Below are 22,787 nucleotides of genomic sequence, written 5' to 3'. Positions count from 1 at the left end.
GGTGGAGTCATGTATTCCCACAACCCGAAGCACAGGGACCTGCACTGATCTTTAAAATATTTCATATTTACAATATATGAAATAAATTTATTAATAAATCAGAGACATTGATTATAAGTTATCTCCTCCCCACTAAAGACGTAATATTGGTAATGTTTGTATTTTCATTTGTTTTTTTCTTATGAGACAAATAATGTATGTTCACCATAGGAAATACCAGAAGAGAGAAGAAAATGAAAAACTGTGTGTTGTCCTACTACCCAAAGATAACCATTCCTAGCATTTTATTGTTTCTCTTAACCATTTATTGATTCTAAGATGTCCTTGACTGAAAGACCAACCATCAATTTAATAACAGTTTTAAAGGAGGAAAAAAAAATCCCACTATGTTGTACAAATTGATATATTTTAAGATGAATCCAAAAATATTACATTGTAGGGGGAACTGTAAATTATAATTAAGGGGTATAAAAATCAGGTTATTTGGTCATCTACCTTTTGTTCAATTTATGGTCAATGTCTTTTACTGTCTATTCAAAATCTAATTCTTTGAAAATTGGTGATCTCTATATGACATTATGACCCCTTTCAGTTAGTATATTAAAATATTTATATTTTATATATCCAAATAACAGTTGGATAAATGGGGAGTAAAAAAGCATAAATGGAGATTTAGATAAGACATTTTATTAGCATACAGTGATGTAACATCAGATTAGAGCATGATCTGCTGATTCCTACTCTATTACTGCTCCCTTTGAATCACCAAGAACTCGGTCATCCTGCGCCTTAGTCTTCATGAACCCCCCAAAATTCGTTCTACTGATCATTTTCTTCATTACTATTGATCTGTCAGCACTTCATCACGTAGTCTCCAATATACTAAAATATGGAGAAAAACAGAAAGAAAGGAACATAAGTTCTGAGTGATTGGACATGTAACAGATATATGTCACAAATATTTTTTAAAGTATAAACTAATAAAAATAAAATTAATTTTAACTTTGCAGCAGTTTTTACAATTTGGGTCTTCATTTGAAGTTAAAAGATAAATTTTAGAGAGAAGAGGAATAAAAATTCATTTTAACAGGACTTTTGTTACAGTTAAAAAGTAATGCTGAAAAATTAAACTGAAGTAAACCACATGAAGCCAACAACATAAAATTCACTCGATGTGTTTCATTAAGGAGGAGCATATAAATTATATATCAAGGGGAAAGTGAAAGACTTGTATTTTGGTCTTTAAGAAGTAAGTGTTTAGAGCAGATGCAGGGACCAAGTATTTTCATGTTAAGTGAAAGCCACCATAGCACTTTCTGCCTGGCCTCAGTTCTGGGCAGATAAATCCAGACTAAATGTCAGTTCATGGTTTAATATAAACACAAAATAGAAAATGACATGATGCGGATTATTCTACTCCAAGTCATATCCTTTGTAGGAAGATAAAATGGATAAGATGAAAGCACAAAGGGTTATATGACAACATTACGTATACATAACAATATGTAATAACTAAAACTGACCAACAGTGCAGTTGTTCAAAAGTTCAGTATAGTTAAATAAATTATGATGTAGCCATGGTATGAAATGTACACAGCCATCAGTGATAAAGTTAGCATAGTTTTTTTTTCATTTTTAAAAGTCAGAATACAAAACAATATTCATAATAATTATTTTAACTGAAAAAACATAACAAAATATATAAAATTATTGTTTCTGAGGGATAGATTAGTAATCATTTTACAGTTTTCTATGCATTTTGAGTAGTTTACTAAATTTTCTACACTGAGACTAATCATGAAAGTTTGGAATTACAAAATTCCATGCAAATATAAAGCATTCTAAGTATTACCACCAATTATAAAAATGGTAAATAACCAACCAGAATGATTAGCCTCTTAAAAGCAACAGCTAAATTGGGAGGGTGTGGCAGGAGGATTGAGTGAGACCAAGAATTCCAGATCAGCCGGGGCAATATATGGAGACCCTGTCTCAAAAAAAAGGAAGAAAGAAAAAGCTCAAATTTATTGAATGGTCACTATACCCAGGAACTATGTGTTAGCTCATTTGACATAGTCCTACAGGTAGATATTATTATTAATTTTTATTATTATTCCTATTTTCAGATAAGGAAACTGAGGCTTAAAATCATGTTATCCTCTGTAGAAGGTGCAACCAAGTTAAAGATAAGGCTCCCTTTCTTCAAGGACTTTGCTATCTAGTTGGCATTAGACTTGAACAGTCAAAGAGCAAACCTCAGGCCATACGCAGTGGACAATATGGTTTGAATGGCAGTCATAGGAATTGAGGGCAAAAGAATGAAATACTTGGGATAAAGTTTACGTAAAAAGAGTCATAGAGCCTGGAGGAAAGGAGGAATTATCAAAGGCTAGGAACATTGCAGGTGGGGAAGGATATGAATGGCATGGAGATGGAAAGTGAGGATTCATCATACTGGAAAATGTGCTCAATGTGTTTTGTGAATGAAGAGTAATGACTTAGGGACAAGGGCTGCCTCACTTCTCTTTGTCTGTTTGGGACATTTCTAAAACTTGTAAACTAAAATAAAATGTAAGCCCCCCAGCCTACTGAATGGACCCCCTCTTGGCCAAGGGGACCCCAGAAATACCCTAAAGCTGAGTTGCTGGCCATGAGAAGGGAGGTCAGACATGCCTCCTCTTGCCCCCCTCCTTTCTTGGAGATGTCCTTTGTAGCTCATCAACATGCCTAAGGCCACGCAAGACAAAGCTTATACCGCACCTGTAGGTCCTCAATTTACTTAACAGATCACTTGAGTCTCCACATGTGTCCGGTGGCTTGCTATGACTAGCAGACCTCCTTGTCTTAACTTAAAATACTCCAAACCTTTAAACAATTATAAATCAAAGAATCTTTAAACCCACCTATAACCTGTAATCCCTCACTTCAAGATGTCCTGCCTTTTCAGGCCAAACCAATATAAGCTTCCATGTATAGATTTATGACTTTACATGTAAGTCCTATCTCCCTCGAATGCACAAAACTAAAGTGTAACCCAACCACAGGGGGACCCCTTGCTCAAGTCTTCTTGGGCATGGCTCTCTGGACCATGGTCACACACATTCGGCTCAGAATAAACCTCTTTCAATTATTTTGGAGTTTGGGCTGTGCAGTGCCACCATTAACACAAGTCTGACCAGAAACTGCTGGAAATGTCTCCACAATGGAGAAATGACCTCACCTTAAAGGTGAAAGGGGACTTTCCACTTGTCTTTTATTTTTCTTTTTAATTCTCCCTTTAGTTCCAGCACCTTCTGAAGAGCCTGGGAAGGGTATTCATCACTTTAGTCAGACTCTGACAGCTAGCACAGTGACTTGCACACTGCCCACAGCTCGACTCATGAATATTTGCCAAATCAAACTGTTGCGTTTAATTTAGATTTAAGAGTTCTAGGAGTGTCGAGAGCCAAAGAAAGGAGCTAGAGTTTTCCTTATTGGCTAGTACTTTTCCCTGTTGCAATGCTGGCTGAGGAATAGGTGTGATATTCACCCCCTACCCTTTCATACACAGCACAACGACATGTTTTTCAAATGGAATTTTGCGGGGGGCAATAAATACTAATATTTGATGATAACGTATCCTTAAGGAGTAGATTCTCTGCCTTGGAAGTTTCCATTTACCAACCTGCGTGTGCGTGTCTGTGTGTGTCCCCATCTGCATGTGTGTCTGTGTGTGTGTGTGCCCATGTCTGCGTGTGTGTGTGTGTGCGTGTGTGCATGTGTGTGTCTGTGTCAGGGGAGGAAAAGAGGATGGAGATGCTGAAAAAATTTCTAAACTCTGCAAATTCCTTTTTGAAAAGCTGTCCAATTTTGTCCAGAAACTTTTAATTAACTTACTAGGATGCAGAAATATTTTGCTCTCTTTAAATATAATTTAAGAAACAAAAAAGCAAGTGAAAGAGAATAGTCTCCTTGCTTCAAAACCCCAACTTTAATTACATTGAATTGAGAACGCATGACCAAATGTTATGCCCTTTCAGTCCCAAAATCAAATGACAGAGGTTAACAAGACTCTCAAATAAGCTAGGTTCAGTGAGAAAATACTAACATATGTAAGACTTAAAGCTGAGATTTGGACAGTGCATGAGACAGACTCCTTTTAGGTACCTCTCTCTCTACTGCAAACTGAAAATGCAAAAATCTGACAAGCAGGTGCATAGGCGATCAGCCAAGTGGGGGAAGAAATATTTGCAGCCACAATTCCAGCTCTACAAATACTCTCAGGCGGAGAAACTCTGCAGGAAGCAAGAGTGGAATGAGGATCTTCTAATTAAAACAGCCTTCTCAACAAGCCAGGAGGTTTGGAAATTCATAGAGGCAAGTTCAACACTTTAAATAAGGAAATTTGGATGGAAGGATTGATAAACCCTTCGGCTACCACTACGAAGCAGCAGCAGCAGCAAATCCTCCACTGTGGCTGTAGATTATTAGGTCTGGCAGGATCCTGGCGCCCTGCCCTGAGCTGATTCCAGTTTTGCATGGAGTGCTTCACTCTTTCCTGGGACGTGTCAGCGAACCTCTGCCAGCCGCCAGCCTCAGGCAAGAGACGTCAGGCAACCCCACAGGCCAATGTGAGCTCAATTTAACCACAGTGTCTTTTTAAAAATTTGTTCTTGTGGGAGTGAGGTGAAACTTCCCCTTTGCCCCGGAAGGTCCACTGAAAGATCAACTCACAATCAGGCAGATGTATGAGAGAAAAAGATTTATTTATTGTTCTCACAGGGAGAATCACAGAGTGATCACCCCATATCCCAATGGGGTCCAGAAGTTTATATACCCTCACTTTGGAGGATGGGAAGATGAGGAATAGAGGCAATGCTGTTGAGTGGCAATACGTGGTCACTGGGGAGGATGAATAGGTGCTTGGGAGAATGAATGGATGGGGGAAACAGATTGACTTGTAAATGATTCTCTCTGGAAATTAAACTAACCCAAGAGTCAGGTATTATATTTAAAATAGTTTGGGCCAAGTCTGGTTGCATTCTTGATCCTCTTTCCTGCAATACATGAGTTAACAGGGAGGAGAAGGGAACTCAATTGTTTCTTTTGATGACTCTGGTTTTATGCAGATAGAGGGAAAGCCCCTTCCAAAGCCTGTTGATCTCTAAGGGCCCTTAATTCAAAATACTCTTTATATCAAGGAGTCATATCTTTGGGGTGAAATTTCCTGAGCTCCTTCATTATCATATTTGTAACTTAAATTAGATGATGTGTCTCCTGTGCCCAAAACTTTCCAATGGCTTCCCAAATCAAAACAAAATCCTAACTCTAACCAGAACCTACAAAGCCCTACACACTCTAGGCCTCAGTAATCTGACAACATCTCTCCCCTCTCCATCTAGGGGGCTCCACTCACACTGCCCTCCCCAAGCTGTGCCAACACTGCCCTGCCCCAGGGCCTTTGCACTTACTGGTGCCTCTATCAGTCAGGCTCTACTCCAAAATAATCACACGTTTCACTCCTTCCTTCATTCACACCACACCTGAGAGCCACTCCTGAGCACTCCATCTAAAATGACACTCTCCACCAATCTCTAGCTCCTTACCTGATTTATTCCTTACCCTGATTTACTTTCCTTCAAAGCACTTACTATCTCACACCTATACACACCTGCACAAATATATCTGTGTTTGTCTCTCCCCCAGTGATAGGTGAGCTCCAATGAAAGAGACTCTGTTTTACTCACTGAGACATCCCCAGTACGTACAACAGTGAGTGGGGCCTAGTAGGTAATAAATAAATATCTGTTAAATGACAGTATGTATAATCCATTTTCATATGTTTAATTTGAAGTCTTAGAAACTTCTTAACTATAATTAATACTGTAGGGGCAGAAAGGTATGATACCTTTTCTCCCTATCGTAAGGGTCACAGCTGACACTTCCATAACAAAAGACAAGTTATCAAGATAAAAACATAAAAAATTTATTTCACCAAAGTTTTTTTTTTTTTTTGAGACAGAGTCTGGCACTATTGCCCGGGCTAGAGTGCTGTGGCATCAGCCTAGCTCACAGCAACCTCAAACTCCTGGGCTCAAGCAATCTACCTGCCTCAGCCTCCCGAATAGCTGGGACTACAGGCATGTGCCACCATGCCCGGCTAATGTTTTCTATATATATTTTTAGTTGGCCAGATAATTTCTTTCTATTTTTAGTAGAGATGGGGTCTTGCTCTTGCTCAGGCTGGTCTCGAACTCCTGACCTTGAGTGATCCACCCGCCTCGGCCTCCCAGAGTGCTAGGATTACAGGCGTGAGCCACCACGCCCGGCCTTCACCAAAGTTTTATGTGACATGGGAGCCTTCAGAAATGAAAGCCAGGGACGCAAGGGAAAACCATCCATTTTGATGCTTAGATTCAGTGCAGAATGGAAGCCATGTAGAAATGTGACTGGACAAAAAGGGACTAATCTAATGCTAGCAGTAGACTGAGTGGGCAAAACCGGCAAGGCCTGTCGGCTTGGATTCTTCATGGCCTCTGCGTGGCATTCCTTCCTCCCCGGCCCAGGGCAGGACCCTCTGGAATGAGGTCTTATGATCCACATTCAGACAAAGTGGGTCAGAGAATTTCTTTACAGCCATCTCTTGCACAGAAAGGCAGGGGAAGTTTAGAATAATATTTCTAGGTTTTATGGCTGACTTTGGGGGTTCTAGTTTCTATGAGCTGCCTTGGGGAAGAGGAATTCTGGTTCCTATGGCCTACCTTGGGGGAGACAGGGGAGCAAGAGGAAGAAGTGCAGGAAAAGGTCAGAGAGAGACTTAGCTTCTGAGCCGTTCCAATGTGCTTTGGTTCAAAGAACTCAGCCTGCCAAAGCATGCAAACGGGGATAGCAAGAAATACTTTGGGGCAGCTTTTGCTATCACCCCTCACAAAGTGCTCTCATTAGGACCCAAGTCTATTGTGTCCTGTTCACAACTCAAACCTCATTTTCAAACTTCCACTACTCTTGCATGTTGTCTAGGAAGGGAAGCGGGAGCTGAGAAGTCAGGCTGCCTGGGTGTGGCTACTAATTCTGCCACTTACAATGGGCCCAGGCAAGATGTTAACTTTCAGAGCCACATCTTTAAAGTGGGAATATCAACGAAAAAGAACCCAAACTCTGTAAAATATTTTAAAGAGGTTTATTCTGAGCTGAATATGTGTGACCATGGCCCAGAGAGCCAAACCCAAGCAGCCTTGAGCAAGTGGTCTACCCAAGGTTGGGTTACACTTTGGTTTTATGCATTCGAAGGAGACAGGAATTACACATAAAGTCATAAATCTATACAGGGAAGGCACGTATTGGTTTGACCTGAAAAGACAGGACATCTTGAAGTGGGGGATTATGGTTATAGGTGAGTTTAAAGATTCTTTGATTTTTAATTGATTAAAGAGATGAAGCTTTGTCTAAAGGTTTGGAGCATTTGAAGTTAAGATGAGGAAGTCCGCTAATCATAGACAAGCCACTGGACATATACAGAGACTCAAGTGATCTGTTAAGTAAATTGATGACCTGCAGGTGTGGTTTAAGCTTTGTCTCATATAGCCTTAGGCGTGATAATCAGTTACAAAGGATCTCTGCAAGAAGGGAGGGGGCGTGAAGAGGCATGTCTTACCTCCTTTCTCACGGCCAGTAACTCAGCTTTAAGGTATTTCTGGGGTACCTTTGGCCAAGAGGGGGTCCATTCAGTCAGCTGGGGGACTTAAGATTTTATTTTAGTTCACAGGAATAATACTAATGACTTCTTCAGTCACTTGTAAGGATTCAAGGAAGCAATAACAACAATAGCTATCATTAATTGCACACAGACTATAGCAGGAAACAAACCTTACTGTGCACTTGACTTGCATCAGGTTTTCCTGGCTTATAACAACTGTGTGGTGCAGGTACTATTATAATTTCTAGATTGCAGATCAGGAAACAAGCTGAAAACCAGAAAAACATCTTAACTAAGGAGATATACCTGCTGTATTAGTTTCCTACTGATGCTGTAACAAATTACCACAAACATTGTCTTAAAGCAACTTGAATTTATTATCTTACATTTCTGGAGGTCCGTAGTCCGAAATGGATCTCACTGTGCTAAAATCAAGATGTCAGCAGGGCTGCATGGGCTCTGGAGGCTCTAGGGGAGAGTCTGTTTCCTCACCTTTTCCAGCTGCTAGAGGCTGCCTGCACTCCTTGGCTCATGGCCCCTTCCTCCACCTTCAAAGACAGTAGCACAGCATCTTCTAACCTCTCTCTGACTCTGACTCTCCTGCTCCACCTTTCACATATAAGGACGCTGGTGACTACATTGGGAGTTTCCCAGATAATGCAAGATAGTCTCTCCATCTTATGGTTCTTAACTTAATCACATCTGCAAAGTCTCTTTTGCCATGTAAGGTAACAGGTTCCAGGGATTAGGAAGTGCATATTTTGGGGGTTGGGGAGCCATCATTCTACTACCAATTACTAAGAAGCAGAACTGAGATTTGAGTCCCAGCTGACTTCTTGACCATCACACGGTACAGTAAAGTCTTTGGTGTTTAGTACATCCTTTTTGCCCTTTGTTGGAATGAAGGGAGGACGGAAAACTTTAAACAGGACAGTTCATTCCCTTCTGTCTTGCTCATCTGCCATCATATTTAGGCTGCCAAAGATTCACAGTTAACTTTAAAAAATAGTTTTATTTCATCAAGGTATGTTTTAAAATAATCAGTCTCACCCCATCCCCAAATATATTATTGACTTTTAAGAAACCGCAGACATTCGTTAAAAGTAGGTTGCAAAACAGAAATGAAAGCCCTGCTTGGGCACAGGCCATGACATGCCTCCCACCGTGCAAGCTGCCTGCGCAGAGAGCAGAGGAACCATCCAGGGCAGACGTAGATGGGAAGAGGAGCAGGTGAGGAAGAGCCCATTCACACGTGAGAGGCACCAGGACAGGCTAGGGTCACCTCGCTGAGGGTGCTCCAGTGAGGCACACAGGGCCCAGAGACACAGGGGACCGGGGAGGAGGAGGTGACGTAGGCCACAACAGACAGAAGTGCCAAGAACCAGCCCAGCAAGGTGGCAGAACAAGCAGACGCACAAGGAACCGAGGGACTGGACACGCGTGGTCATGCATTAGCCACAGGTGGCGCTGTCCACAGGAGGCGGTGGTGGGAGGGCCTCAAAGGCAGGCTGGCAGCTTAGGAGGACCCCAACCTCCCAGAACCCAAAGGTAGTTCCAAGGCCCACCAAAAGAGCGCCCTGGGGACAGAGCTCTGACCCACCAGGGAGGGAGGCAAGCAAACAGGGCAGAAGCCTCATTTAGGTACAAAAGAAGAGGAGCTGCAGGGAGCCCTGAGCTGGAGATGAGCTGCAGTTTAGAGAAGATGGGATGCTTGCAGCTTGGCAAGCCCCTGGCTCCCTAATCTGTGTCAGCTTTGCTATGTCCAGCCCTCACCTTTGAGTGCACAGGCTGCCGCTACACGTTCACATACACCTGCACCCACCTTGGGATGGTGCAGGAGCCTCCAGGGCTGAAAGCATCTAAAAGGGCCTTTGTTCCTCCAGATGGGACGGCCAGAGGGACGCCCTAAGCAGGCTCCTGGAAGAACATGTTATGACCGTGAGTTTTAGCAACAGGAGTACTTACCTCGTAGCCAGTTGCTTTTTTTTTTTTTGGAGAGATACTGCCTTGCTCTGTCACCTAGGCTAGAGCACAGTGGTGTCATCATAACTCACTGGAGCCTGGATCTCCTGGGCTCAAGTGATCCTCCTGCCTCAGCCACCAAGTAGCTGGGACTATAGGCGCACCAGTGCACCTGGCTAATTTTATTTTTCTGTAGAGACGAGGGTCTCGCTACCTTGCCCAGGCTGGTCTCGAACTCCCGGCCTCAAGCGATCCTCCCACCTCAGCCTTCCAAGTTGCTGGGATTACAGGCATGAGCCACTGTACCAGCTCCCAGTTGCATCATTTTGATTCTTCCTTAATCTGAGGATTACATTACTGGAAATCAGAGGTGTATATGTACAAGGACTGTGTGTTTTTGTGGCACAGCAGTAGGAATAAAGTAGATTGCATGCTGTAGACATACTTTCCTCAGTTATCCATACTTAGGGTGACCATGGAATATGTGGTCCAACTGAGGCACTTCTGACAGCACTTTACACCAATATGTAGGGTCCACAGGTGTAACCAGGCGGGTCCTCAGGGCCCCTGCTGGAGTAGGCCCCATCTCTGGCCCCAAAGCCTCACACACAGGTACCCAGGCCCTGGTAGAGTGGCCTTAGCTGTACACACAGAGGTCAGAGGGGACTGTATTTGCAGTTGTTCTTTTTCCTTTCTCCTGGATCCTCACAGTGCCAGCATGGCTCACGTGCGCCCCTCTTGCCCCTCTGGGGCATCCTCCTCTCTGCAGATGGCTTCATTTGAATTTTAGAGCCAATGAAATATCTTCCTACTTGATCAGTTTTATAAATGAGCATTTATCCAAAAAGAAAAGGGGGGAAAGACTCCAAATAGCATAGACCCTCAAGCTCCAAAAGCTTGCCTGCGACTGTGAACCTTTCTATTCCTTTCATGGGAAAGACAAGACGTACTGGGGACAGTTTCTTGTAAGGCGGATGGATGATGTGACTCCCTACAGCAGGCCTCCTTCTGAAAGTCAGGGACATGTTTCTCCAACAGACTATTGACGTTTGAAAGCTGTGGGCACCCCGTCCCGCCCCCGTAGCTCACTTTTCTTTGTGATGTTCAAAATCCGGATGCTTCTCTCCTCTGCTGTCCACTGCCCGAGGCCACGAGAAACTCTCCCTTGTCTGCTTTTCACCGAAACAAAAGCTTTTCCAACTGGGGGTCAGTTTCCTAGTGTGTAGCGGGTTATGAAATGAGTTTACAGATTGAGACCAGCACATTTGTAACAATAGAATAAAATCAACTAGAATAGAAAAATAATAGAATAAAAAGGAGCAGAATGCTTTTCATATTCTTTCCAGAATTCTTTCACGGCAGTGTATTTTTCCAGCTCTCTGCATGGGGCGTTTGAAGTGGTGGGGATGTGGAAATGCACTTCCTGGTGTGGGTTGCCACCAGAGTTTCCAATCCCTTGCTATAAACCACACTTGCCGGCTACCTTTTCCCTTTTGCCTGGCCACAGTGCCAAGGGCAGCTCACTTATTCTTACGTCCCCTCAGGCAGATGGCTTAGTTTGATCCTTTAGGCTAGACCCATGAAATGCCTTCCTACTTGATTAGTTCTGTAAATAGGAGTCTTTATTTAAAAAGGAAAAGGAAAGAAAAAAACACCAAAACCCTGCATCGTCAACCAAAGAGCGATAGGGCCACATGAGGAGACATCTCTGAGAAGCTTCAAAGCCACTGTGTTAATGTTTAGCAGCTCCACACCTCTCCTGCGGCAGCTGCGCCCAGCACTGTTTGTGCCTGAGTGTGGGAGTGCCGGGTGTTTGTGCACGTGTGTTCTCATGCGCCTCTCTTCTGCTGTGCCACAGAATAAGTGGAAAATATCCTGCCCCCCTTTTGCATTGTTTCAGGGTCTCTGCAGCAGCACGAGGCTTCCAGCCTCTTCCTGTAATTTGGCAGAAGGTAGAGCTCCCACATCAAAGGCTGCCTTTCACGATGGCTAGCTCAGGGCAGGGAGAAGAGGGGACCCTGGTGCAGAGCAGAGGGGCGACCCTAGGCAGGATGTCTGGAAGGAGAGATAAAGCACACTGCAAAGGTATTTTAATAGACCCGCTGTTTCCATGCCTTCACATGTGGTTTTCATTCCGTTTTTGGTTACTTTTGACTTGAATTATGGAGCTTGTTTAAGGTAACTTAGATGCAATTACTTTTATACATCAGAAATGAATACTGGCTTTTTCTGAGTAGGGCCAGGGGATGGTAAGTGGCCAAGACAGAAAACACATTGCCTTTCAGAAAGCTGGAAAATTCTTTTCTTCCCTCTTCCTTATGGGAGTAGAGAACCTATTTTTCCAAGAGCCCAGAGCACTTTGACAAATGCAAGTGGTAAAACCTCACACCCACTGCAGAAAGGCAGCCCCCAGTGACGAAATGGTGTGGCCACTACACTGCCAAAGAGGAAGGAAATACCTTTTAACCAGAAGGGCAAGGCATAAAGACAAACATTCTTCCTACTACAGAAATGTGGTGGATTCCTCAACAACTGTGGCCTAAAAAAAGAAAAGCAAGTGTTGTCCATTGAATAGCTAAAAATAATGTTAGGAGTATAAATATGTCCCTGATAGTGTCAGACGTTTCATTGAGGTCTCAGGCAAGTACAGTACTTCCTCTCTTTGTACCTCAATCTCTGCTCCGCTAAAATGCAGATAATTATACTAGTACAGGGTATTGCTAGGGTCTATGAAATCGACTCTGGACATCTTCAAGTGGCTTCCAAGTAACTGAAAGCGGAACTGCAATTTCCAGTCACTCTAAAAGCTGCACCTTGTCTTTGATAGAGACATTAGTGCTCTGTTGGCTTCCCTAACATCTGGGTATTACCAGCCTCCATTCTGTGGTAGAATCCAGAAGAATCCTCATTGCTCTGGGGGCAAAGACCAGAGAGGAGAAGGAAGGGCTGCCCCAGGGACCTGGCACTTGATACCACGAGGACTGGGCCCATGCAAACACCCTCAGCCTGTTCTCAACTACAAGGGGACTCTGACGGTTTCCCATGTCATCTGATCTGCAGGAAAAGGTAAAAAGCGTGAGAGAAAATCAGTGTTCTAACATTATTGACTGAAGCCTTTACTCTGGTTTCCTAGTTATCTGAGAGACATGGTGTCTACAGAGTGAAAAACATCAGAATAAAAAATAGTGATTCTGGAATTATTTTGGTATCTTGGCCAATGCAACTCATGGTATAACTGACCAGACGATCATTTTCTCAATAAATCAATAAATAAAATACAGAAGACACAAAAATCAACCTAAAGATGAAATCTGGTGACAGTATTAAATTGCAGACAGTATTTGATTTTGATTTCTTACATGTGGAACATTTTGTTGTCAAAGATAAGTCACATCTGTCAGAACAAAAAAACTGGCAGAAAATTGATTTTCATCATCCTGGTATCTCCAAGTGGCATGCAGTTTGGTTTACAGATCATGTCTCATCTAGAGCTATAATCCTGTAATGAAAAAGTAAATCAAACCAAGAGGAAACTATAAATCAAAAAGAAAATATTTGTCTTGCATGTGACCAGTTGTTCCCATCACAATTTTGCTTCCTTGGTAGTTCTGCCTTATCGGGGAGCACCAACGATCCATCCCCACGGCCCCTGCAGCCCCCGACCCCTGCACAAGACATTCATCTCCATACCCACTCTGTAGCCAAACTGGGAAGCCAGGAACTAGTTAGAGTTCACAGGGAGTGGGACTCCTTGCCATTCTCACCAACACCAGCAACTTGAAAACCCCAAGCAAAAAAGCAAACAAGTTACAAACATGAGCAAATCAACACATCTTTAAGCCAAACAGCTGTTTCTTACCATGACTTCTCCCTTCTGATCCTCAACGCAGCCCAGATCACTGCTGCGCAGACATCATGTTGGGGGACCGGCAGGTGTGTGTGGGGAAGGGCCGCCCTCCACCCTTCACTGTGACCTTCCTGGGGCTCGGGCTGCATGACTAATGCAAACAACTACCGACCGACCGCCAGAGGGGCAAAAAGGTTACTACTGAACTCTGGTCTAAATAGAACAATAACAATGGTGAGGAAATGGAAACACCTTTTCTATTAAATCAAAGAAACAAACCTGGAAAAGTGAATCCCAGCGTATTGAGTCCCTAGGACTGTGCTTTGTGATGCCTTTCACATCATAGAAATGTCTTAATTTGACAGTTACGATATCAATGTAATGAGGCTGGGATACATCTGTCTTGTTGACTGGGAGAACCTCAGGCATCAGGCTTTCTGCAGGGGTGTTGTGAATACTCTACCCAACACCCACTCCCCAGTGGCCACGCTTTTGGATCGCTGGCCTTGGAACTCTGGCTGGTAACCTCACACAGAGCAGAATGCCACCACAAAGCCCCAGATCACTAGCACCGTATCAGATTTATGAGGACTGTGTCCCAGGCTCTCCATGTGAACATGGCCATCCTTCCAAGCCAATGGCAAGCTGGTGATGGTGGGACAGGAGCTGATCACCAATGGCCAGTGATGTAATCAATCATGCCTACATGGTGAAACCTCTATAAGATCCCAAAAGGACAGAGTTCTGATGGGCTTCCAGACAGCTGATCACGTGGAGGTTCCTGGAGGGGGTCCCGGAGAGGGCACAGAAGCTCCAAACCCCCTCTCACATGCCCTGCCCTGGGCATCTCTCCCATCTGGCTGTCATCTGTATCCCTCATAATATCTTTGTAATAGATGGATAAACATAAGCAGTGTGTTTCCTGAGTCCTGTGAGCCACTCTAGCGGATTAATTGAACCAAAGCGGGAGTCATGGGAGCCCCCAACTAATAGCATATTGGTCAGAAATATAGATAACAACCTACTGCTTGTGATTGGCATCTGAAGGGGTAGCAGTCTTATGGGGCTGAGGCCTTAGCCTGAGAGATCTGACTCTGCCTTCGGGTAGATGGTGTCAGGGTTGGATTCATTTAGAGATACCCAGCTGGTGCCTCCTGGAGAATCGTCTGCAGAATTGCTGGGTGTGGGGGAGAAAACCACCACACACATCTGGGGTGTGTTGTGAGCATCTCATAAGAGAAAAACAGTTTGGTTTTTTCCGGTATCTTACAAAGCTCTATAGTAAGTAGCACTTAGCTTGGTTGCTAACTGCTAGAATAGCTCCGGGAACAGGTGCTGTTCCTCTTTTCTTTACAAACAAGTGGAAAATTTCCTTATTCTCCCTAGGGAAAAAAAAATCAGGCTTTACGCTCTTCTTGATCTTGGAAAATTTTAGGTCTGTTTTTGTCAGGAGGTTGAAGCAAGAGCGAGGAGGGATGGGGAGAGGCTTCGCTTTTGTCTTTCAGCAGTTTATTTCTTGTGCTGGTTGAGAAGAAGAAACTATTAAGGATGGGCCTGAGTGCTCAGAAACTGACGACAGTTGAAAGATTCACTCAGAAAGCTGGTGGGAAGGAAGGAGCCAGGAAACACCAGCGGGTTTGTAGTCAAACATCCTCCTGATTTGAATCCTGTCTGCCTACACCATTAGCTCTGACTTTGGGCACATTATTCCACCTCTCTGGGCCTCGTTTCCTTACAGGTAGAACTGAGCTATGTTGCATCCTTTTTTCCCATCAGACATCTTATACGACCATCTCCACACTCTCAACTGCCTTTGACCTTCAGCCTACTGCCCCCCCACTCACTGAATGCATTTCGGAAGTCACCCACAGACACACTGTTGCCACATCTAATGACTTGTAGCAGCTCTAGCTTTACTCCTAGAATGTGTTGGTCCTTGGCTTCACCATCCTGGCTCCTGTTCTCTGTCCTCATCCTTCCTCGAGATGCCCCGTCTCTCTGGACGCCCCCTTCTCAGCCTGCCCCTTGGACCTCAGAGTGTCCCAGAGCTTGACCTTTCACCCACTCCTCACCATCCCCATGGTCTCACACGACCTAGCTCACTCTCCTGGTTTATTTCTTTGCCTTTTTGCTCAAATGGATTTTACCTCCTGTTTGGCTAACGACCCCACATCCATCACCACCAGCTCTAACCTTCCCCCTGAATCTCATGTTTGTACAAGGTTGGGACATTTTTCTATTTGGATGACTGTCCCCAAAGGGCTTCTGTTTCAACAGGTCAAACCTGAACTCATCCTCTGCCACAAACTTGTTTTTTTCTGTTTTCCTGGTTATGATACTTTTGCTTATCTAAGCCAGAAGCCTGGAATTATCTGAGGCTAATCCTCAATACACAGTTACCTAATTTCTACTGAGTTTACATCTTTAAAAAGTGCTGAAACTGATATTCTCCCTCCATCCCAATGACCACTGCCCTTGTTCATAACGTGCCTGTTTTTACCAGGAGCAGTGAGGCCACCGCCTATCGCAGTCTGGGTTTCCCAGGAGCAGAGCCTGAGCTTCACTGAGGAAGGGCCCCCTTTAAAGGAACAGGACAGAGAAAGGGAGAGGTTCAGCAAGGGTGCGGTTTCAGGTCACATTCGAGCCTCGGCCTGATCCCACAAGGGGAGCTTGTGAGAGAGCAGAGGTTACCCCTCAGGTCTGTCCTGACTTGAGGAAGGAAGCTGGATTCCACACCCCACACCAGGCAGTTCCTGCAAAGGACATCCCAGGAGAAGGAGCTAAGTCCCACAGCCCAAGGGCTGTCCATACAGAACAGGCAGAGGGACCCAAAGGGACCCAAGAGGACCTGGGTGGAGCACCAACAGCATCTCCTGCCGCCAAACTGAGCCCCTGGTAGATTTCTATGTGTCAGCCAGATTCATCCACCAAAAACAAAGAACTGGTCGTGTCAGTCTAACACCTAAACCGCTTCAGTGACTCCCACTGTCCCAGCAGCACTCTGTGGAAACTGGCTGCCCAGCTGTTAGAATTAGACAGGGGCAGGGAGTCTGTGTTAAAATACTGTGTCCTCTCCTGCAGAGTCACAGTGCACAGTGGCTCATTAAAGGATCTGGGAAGTCCTGTTGTAATGAAACCTGTTCACTTTTTTTGGCCTGGGAATTCCAGACCTAGCTGACCTTGACCTAGAGTATTTACTCTGTGCATCTTGTGGGAAGCACCTCTTCCATACTGACATCCACAGACTGGAGTAGAGATGCTGGCTCGTAGGATAACGCTTCTTAGCATGATACGTAAAGTTCTCCATGGCCCGGCTGGCCCCACCTCCTCTCCAGCCTCTTCCCTGATACAGACCTGGAAGCATTCCAGGGTCTCTGTGTCCTTTTTGTGCTATCCATTTGGCTACCTCTTGTCCATCTGTCAAAGCTCAGGTCAGGTGGCATCTCCTCCAGGAAGCCTTCCCAGGATGCTGTGTTTGTTAGTCAGGGTTCCCCAGAGAAACAGAACCAATAGGATGTATGTGTATGTGTGTGTGTGTGTGCATGTGCATATATTTATAGTCATGTGCTGCATAATGACGTTTCAGCTGATGACAGATTGCATACGTGATGGTGGTCCCATGAGATTATAATACTATATTTTTACTGTACCTTTTCCATGTTTGGATGTGTTTAGATACATAAATACTTGCTGTTGTGTTACAGTTGCCTATAGTATTCAGTACAGTCACATGCTGTACAGGTTTGTGGCCTTGGAGTGATAAGACACACCATATACACTGGGTGTGTCGTAGGCTGTGACATCTAGGTTTGTGTCAGTACACTCTGTGATGGTCTCACAGCCAGGAAATCACCTAACACGTTTCCCATTGCATGACTATACACACAGAGAGAGACAGAGAGAGATTTAGTATAAGGAACTGGCTCATAAGATTATAGAAGCTGACAAGTCCCAGGATCTGCAAGGTGAGTCAGCAAGCTGGAGACCTGGGAGAGCCAATGGTTTAGCTCCAGTCCTAGTCCAAAGCCCTGAGAACCAGGATAGCTGCCATTCCCATCAAAGGCCGGCAGGCTCAGCAGCCAGGGAGGGCTGATGTTTCAGTTTGAGTCGGAAGGCAGGAAAAAACCAGTGTTCCAAGCTGAAGGCTGTCAAGCGGGAAGAATTCTCTCCCACTTGGGGTAGTGTCAGCTTTTTGGTCTATTCATGCCTTCAATGGATTGAACAAGGCACACGCGCATTATGGGGGACACCCTGTGTTACTCAATCTACCAATTAAAATGTTAATATCATCCAAAAACACCATCAGAGACACACCAGAATAATGTGTGACCAAATATCTGGGCACCCTGTGGCTCAGTCACAGTCTGTGATTGTTAATCAGGTCTGTGGTGCTAAATGCTTCTCCTGTGCTTCCAAAACTTTCTACACATACACTTGCTACACAATTTTTTTTCACTATCTTAACTATTTTTAAGTGTACAGTTCAGTAATGTTAAGTGTATTCACATCATTGGGCAACCAATCTCCAAAACTTCTTCATCTTGGAAAACTGGAACTCTGTACCCAATAAACTCCCTCTTCCCTCCTCCTCTCAGCCGCTGGAAACTACCACTCAGCTTTCTGTCACGATGAACTTGACCACTCTATGAATTTGTCCTTTTGTGTCTGGCTTATTTCACTTAGCATTATGACCTCAAACTTCATCCATGTTGTAGCATGTGTAAGAATTTCCTTCCATTTAATTGCATTGTATGTGTCTACCCCACTCTGCTTACCCATTCATCTATCTATGGACACTTGAGTTGCAGCCATATTTTGACTATTGTCAGAATGAATAATGCTTCTGTGAACATGCATATGCAAATATTACTTTGAGACCTTGCTTTCAATCCTTTTGGATATATGCACAAAAGTGGGGTATACTTTCCATATCTTAACACTGACCAGAACTCACTGGGATCTCATTTTTCCCCAGGTGGCCTCCTCCCTTCTGGTCACACTGGACTTTAAGCCTTAGAAGGGATGGCCTGAGATTTATTCACCTTGGTGACATGAATCACATAGCAAACAACAAGTTCCTGAGCAATAGTTTCCTCCTGGCCACCCTACGCTATCCACTCACTAGGAGAAGGACAGACACCACATGAGCTTTTAATGTCAAATAGCCCTAAGTGCCAGGATCATTCACAAATTCTTTATTCCAAAGATGAAGATTCTGGGTGAGTAGGAAAAACAGGATTCTAACCAAAACCAAGAATAAAAGAGAAGTTTATTAAGCTGTGCCTGAAAAGAATTAATGAGAAAGAAACATTATACATTATACTTTGTTTGCTTTCAAAATTTGCTTAGTATATGACAGCAATTGATAGTTGCTTATATGTTTCTAAAGTTGTAATTTGTTTTTATTTTAAAAGGTTACATTTTAAAACTGACTCAAAGACAACTCTAGGAAATTATGATAATAGTCTTTAATTTGTTGGCAATTTAGGATATAGTGGGTGTCAGTCTGCCTTAGTTTTAGGATGAGTTTCGAAATGAGAATGAATGAATCTAAATATCTAAAGTGATGGTGGCAATGTGCACACCTGTGCCCACAGAGGCTTGTTGGTAATTCTTTTATGTTGGTTCATATTACTGCTCCCCTCCTTGAAATTTCATTTGGTTCAATAAATAAGCCATAGGTTCAGGGCCAAAATGGTGGACAATTTGTAAATGATGAAATAGAACTTGAAAGTCTTACAAACCTTCCATGTACTGGTCCCATGACATCTTACCTGAAGTTGGCTGACTATAAGGCATGTCGCCTCCTAAAAAAGCTAAGCCATTTCTAAATGCTGGCAGCCAAAATCGCCTCCTCCCTGGCCTGGCACTATTAACTTCCATCTGAAAGGATTACTCACTTCACTGCTCCTCACCTTAAATCTTGCAGCATTTTTTTCCACCTATGTGGACCCCTCTGGTTGCCAGCACAACAGGAACACAAGCTGATACAAGAAGATGTGCATACCATACCCTTCCCTCTGCTTGCCTGTGCCAAGAATCCTTCTTGTCTGAGAAAGACAAACCAAAATGTTGGTTTTGGACACCACCACCACTTAGCAGTGTAATATGTGACACTTTCCCAGAGATGAACAATCAAAACTTTAGACTTCAGAAAAAGCATCACCCCACTAAATCTGCTAGCAGGTAGCTTACCAACTTTCAGAGCGGTATCTACTGAGACTGGTGCTATCAGACACGCTGTCAATTTAAAATAGACTGCGGTCCCTGACATAGACTCCCATACAGTTTTACCCTCCTTCTCCATCTGCCAGGAGATTGCAATGGACCCTCATTCTGCAGCTATTTGAGGTTATTTTCATCATTAGGGCACATGCCCTGTTACTGTCAGGTCGACAGAAGGAGGCACACAGGAGGCTACTAGAAGTTGAAAGAGTTGCCACTAAAGTTACCCCAGGTTTAAGGCTTCCCAGGTGTTCTTCCAGCTGGCAAGCTGCCTCTCGGCCTCACTCTGATCCCACCTGGGAGATAAAACTGTCCTGCTGCCCTGCCACTCTGAATCTGATTCTGGTTTGGACCGAGGTTAGCTAACTGTTCTCCTGTGACCCGCCCCTGATGTGACCCTGAACTCTGGGTCCTGCATTCCGAATCGCAGACTCTGCTTCCAGCTTTGCCTCAGTGCAGATAGGAATCTCGGGGTCCTCACCCCAGCCTGAGAACCGGAGTGGGACTCCTGGAGCTCCTGATCCTCTGCAATGTCCCTTCATTCCAATGCACTTGGCACAGCCCTGGTGTGGGAGCCCAGGCATGAGTCGGCATGCTCTCCTGGCAGAGACACCAGGGCAGGTTCCCAGGCACCAACTGTGGCTTTGCTACCTGCTTCATGGAAAAGTGCAGCCACATGTTTTTCCAGTGTGATTCATACAGGCAGCTCTGGGACTTCAAGGGAATCAATAACTGCCGGCCCTGAGATGACTCCAGGGTGGATTTGACATTGCCTCTCTGCCTCCTCTTTCTGGGACAAAGGGCCTAAATGGGCATTTCAACAATATTTCACATTTATTTATTATGTATCAGAAATGGGGCTGTCTATACCAATGAGCAAAATGGTAGCTCTTACAGGTCCTAAGTGCACAGATATATTTAAGATGGCACCAAGTTTTACATTAACAACTCTATTGAACAAAAATTTAAAATTTACCATGAACTTTGGGGCTGACGTAAGAAGCCAGTGAATCTTCCCTACCATTCCTACCTGCCTATCTTGCTGGGCTTATGATGCCAGGGCCTCACTTGGAATGGCAGAAGCCAAGCCTGGGTGTCACCAGAGACTTTGGGGGGTAACTTCAGCTTCTTCCTCTGAAACCATTCCTGACTTCCAGGAATCAACAGGTGAATTATATGTAGGACCTTTGTTTGCGCACATAAATTGCTCACTGGTCAAGTACAGACTCCTTAGAAACATCCCTTCACTTGCTCTCACCGTAGTGGTCGTCTTTCCCTCCCATTTCCCTTTCTCCTGCAGAGGGTCTCCTTTTGTTCTCACTGGGACTGTTTCTCCCAGCTGGCCTCCGAGGCTCCCTCTCTATGTGCTAAAGTCTGTGGTTCTCCTCCTCTGGGCCCCAGGCCCCCTCTCAGCCCTTCCCACCACCACCTCCCCCTGCTTTCTTGCCCCTACAGGGAGGATGCCCTCACCTGGTAGCTGCCCTGGCTCCACCTGTTCTCTGCGCCACGTTGGATGCAGGGCTGCTCTAAAACTGCCTCTCCTCCAGGAGCTTCAGATGGAGAGAGGAAGAAACTAATCTTCCAACCCTCTGAGTCTAAACCCACACTGGTCTCACCTTCCTATACCAAAAATGCTGCCCTGTCAGCAGTCAAAAGTAAACAGTAAATAAGATGAAAACAATGGCGGTAATAGTGATGATGAATGATTGTTGCTCTAAACTCCACCTTCTGGGATCAGGGTGGTCAGGTGTACATACCCTGCGGGACCGCCTGATGAGTTCTGCTCAGGCCAGGAGTGATGCTCTTTCTCTGCCTCTGAATGCCACCTGCAAATGGGGAAGAGAGACCTGCCCAAAATAAATGAATTCTCCCTGCAAACCCAGCGAGCTGGGTGAAAGTGAACTTGTAAGGGAAGGCTGTGGTTCTGCAAGTGCCAAAGTGCTGTTCCCAGTCTTGGCTGGAAAGTGTTCTAAGACAGCCTGTGGATGTTTAAGTCAAAATTAGGATTGCATCACTTGGAAATCCATCTGGGTGTGGATGCGGACAGTCAACGAAGGTGCAGATGTATCAGTCTGATCTATTAATACCTTTGGGAATGTGTATACATCCACAATATTTGTGAATGAGGGAAAAAACACCAGTTTCTCTGTTCAAGTGAGTCTGCCTTAAAACATGTAAGGTTGAAAGGTGATGAGCCATCTCCTCTCTGGGCCATCTCTGCCCGCTGCGTAGCCACAGCACACTCCAAGGGTAGACAGCAGAGTTGTCCTGAGATCGGCAAGTAGACCTGCTTCCACAAATGACCAGAAACAAATACTCATGCCGGTAGAAACAAGAGAAGCTTTATGAAATTTCTGTGGGAGATAGAATTTTTGTTTTATTTCGTATGTTCCCATTTGTATACACAGAAGTTTTGTGAAAAGCATTTGATAGAAAATCAACCTACCTCAAGTAGAGTTTAAAGACTTGAATTCACTGGCTAGGTTCCGAAAAATGAAGATAGTGGCTTTGGTTTGTAGGACACAGACTTCAAGGAAGTCCCTCCATGAGTAACTTTCTCTGTGGTTGAATAAGGCTTAGGCAGAGGGTGTCAGGCCCTTGGCTTTGCTTTAATTTGAATTATTTGCCAGGTAAATCTCAGTGCAAAGGCCACATAACTCAACTGCCTAACTGGGAAATGGGCCTGATTAATTTGATCCAAGCAGGGCCGTATAGAGCCTTTGTATGGCAGCCTTATATTGGTTTACGCATTTTGAGGAAACCTGAATTAAATTCAGTAAATATTGATCAAGTTGGCAAAGTGCTTCAAACACAGAAACAAATGTCCCAATCCTTGCCCTCTTTCCTCTGTTGTTATAAACAGGGAAAGACAGTGTGGAATGTTCAAAAATGGGGCTGTCAGTGGGTATCACACAGCCTTCCTAGCAGAGATATTTTATTTGGTCTAAAGGATAAACAGGGGTCTACCAGGCAGAAGAGAGTGAGGAAAGGAGTTCCAGAAATTACATGACGACAGGCATCTTGCCTCACCAGCTGCAGGTGGAACACATGGGAGCAAAGAGAATGCGAGGGGAGGGC

The 22,787-nt window shown here is 44.3% G+C and overlaps 1 protein-coding gene across 2 annotated transcripts in view; it reads left to right on the top strand.

Annotated features, from left to right (window-relative positions):
- Positions 1-22,787, top strand: part of FHL2 (four and a half LIM domains 2) — a 66,688-nt gene that overhangs the window by 1,442 nt on the left and 42,459 nt on the right. The window lies entirely within an intron of this gene.

The sequence above is a fragment of the Lemur catta genome, chromosome 4, assembly GCF_020740605.2.
Source record: "Lemur catta isolate mLemCat1 chromosome 4, mLemCat1.pri, whole genome shotgun sequence".
Classification (NCBI taxonomy): Eukaryota; Metazoa; Chordata; class Mammalia; order Primates; family Lemuridae; genus Lemur; species Lemur catta.
The sequence above is the reverse complement of the archived record's forward strand: the minus strand, read 5'-3'. Positions and strand labels throughout refer to the sequence as shown.